Below are 2,500 nucleotides of genomic sequence, written 5' to 3'. Positions count from 1 at the left end.
ATTATTTATAAATAGGACCTCTCCCTCCCTCTCTCTCTCTCTCTCTCTCTCTCTCTCTCTGTACTGCATGTAGCTAGCAAGGCTATGTCATCAATGCCACCCGCGTTCGAGTCTCCGACCGGAGAAGGGGAACAGATGCGCACGTTAATAGACGTTGAGATTGCGTCTGTTAACCTAAGAAGAAAAATATTTCTTAGCTGACCGTTGTGTGTCGTAGCTTTGTTGGAGAGAAAAGACTGGTAAAGAGAAGAAAAACTGGCGTGATTGGATTTTTGTCATAACACTTGTATGCCATAAAAATCGGGAGGGCAATCGACAAGGTAATCTTTATCATACAGGGGTGAAACCATTAAAAGTATTCGAGATTTCTAGGGGTGGTTATTCATATAGAATACAATTATATATATATATATATATATATATATATATATATATATATATATATATATATATATATATATATATATATATATATATATATAATGTTTATACAATCTACATATATATATATATGTATATATATATGTATATATATATGTCTATATTTAATATATATAAATATATATATATACACATACACTGTATGTGTGTATATATATAAATATATATATATATATATATATATATATATATATATATATATATATATATATATAAAAACAATGTATGAATGTCGGGCTACCCTTAAAACAACACTGTTTGGTGTAGACTTAATAGTTTCTCCAACCCCTTTATCTAACTAGATGTTTCTAAGACTGTAGGAATAGGAAACCCTTTTGGCCAGTATGTTTGACCGTAAGCAAAGTAATGAGAAACCCTATCGTTTTCATTTCTCTGTTCCTGTGGCTAAACCAATTACTGTAGCTTTTCGGACTTGTGAAATTAACGCTCATGATGGACTTTGATACTTAAGGAGGTGTAAACCCAAATGGTATTTTTCCCGTTTTTATATAACCCGCTAAGTTTTCGTAAATTAACAAGAAAGGGTTCTTATTGCACTTGTTAGAGAATTGTTAATGCTACTCCATGAGGTAATTATGTTCGTGGTAGCTCGAGTCCAGCTGATTACTGCCCAATTTCCATAACTACAATATTACCGAAATATTTTAACGTCTTTCGGCAATACATTTAAATAGGTGTGCTGAAGGTAATAGTCTGTTTCAAGTTAGTAATTTTGCTTTCGCAAAGGCCATGAAGGTTGTGATGCCCTTTTTACAATTTCTAATGCTTTACACAAATCTCTTGATTATAGTCAGGAAAGGGGTGTGATTGGCCTAGATTTTGATCCTGCCTTTGACCGTGTTAATCATGAGGCCCTTGTTTACAAACTCAAACATTTTGGAGTAGGTGGGTCTTTTTTTGGCAGCATTATTGAATTTTTAACTAATATATTATAAAGAGCAGTAGTTGATGGGCACGATAGTGAGTATAGGAATGTAATATATGGCGTCTCTCATGGTAGTGCGTTTGGTCCATGACTTTAAATATTACATAAACATATGTGATTTGGCCTAAGATACAAGTTCGTTACATATGCAGATAGTGATACTCTCTTTGCATCAGTTCCATCTCCGAATCCCTTAATAGAGATCTAGCTAAAATGATGCAAATAATGGGGAAAGAAACTGAGCCCGAACAAAACTCAAAGTATGAGTGCAAATAAGTCGAGGACAGTGGCTCCTTCAAATCCAAATCTTTCCTTTGATAATTTTTTCATACTATATATAGTATATTATAACGCGTTTAAAATTTAGGTGTGACTCCTCTCTGCAAATATACTTTTGAGAAACATATTCGATCTATTTCTTCTTCAGTTGTACAAAAAAATGGCATATTGAGAAATTCTTTTAAATTTTCGGTGATCAATCTCTCCTGAAAAAAAAATTATAATTATTTCATTCTACCTTGTTTTGAGTACTGTTCTCCTGTCTGGTCTTCAGGGCCTATCTGTAATCTTCTTTTTTTTCTTCTTCTTTTTACAAAAACTTGGTCTATTATTCTTTTGTATTCCTGACATTGGATATTAATATGTTGAACAAGTTGACATAATTCTGTACACCTAGTTTATATAACAGATCTATTTTAACGTTTTTACTGATCTTAACTTATTTTATATATTTTATTCATTGCTTTTCATATATACATCATTTTATTTGTTTCTTTATTTACTTTCCTCAATGGACTAATTTTTTCTCCTGTTTGAGCCCTTGGGCTTATAGCAAAGCATCTTGCCTTTATTGCTAGGTTGTAGCGTGGCTATTGATAATAATAATAATAATAATAATATTGATAATAATAGTAATTATGATAATAGTTATAATAATTAATATATGCATATTAATGAATATATATATATATATATATATATATATACACAGATATAGTGTTTATTTATTTATTGTGTATTTGTATATATGTATGTACTGCATATGTTTATTATGTACTATATATATAATATATATACATATACACACATTTATACATATATGTACATATATAT

General features: G+C 30.4%; 1 protein-coding gene across 7 annotated transcripts in view; it reads left to right on the top strand.

The window, feature by feature from the left end:
- Window positions 1-2,500, top strand: part of CdGAPr (GTPase-activating protein CdGAPr) — an 805,825-nt gene that overhangs the window by 692,388 nt on the left and 110,937 nt on the right. The gene's annotated exons all lie outside the window — the stretch shown is intronic.

Source organism: Palaemon carinicauda, chromosome 15, assembly GCF_036898095.1.
Source record: "Palaemon carinicauda isolate YSFRI2023 chromosome 15, ASM3689809v2, whole genome shotgun sequence".
Lineage (NCBI taxonomy): Eukaryota > Metazoa > Arthropoda > Malacostraca > Decapoda > Palaemonidae > Palaemon > Palaemon carinicauda.
This window is presented reverse-complemented; position numbering and strand designations above follow the sequence as displayed.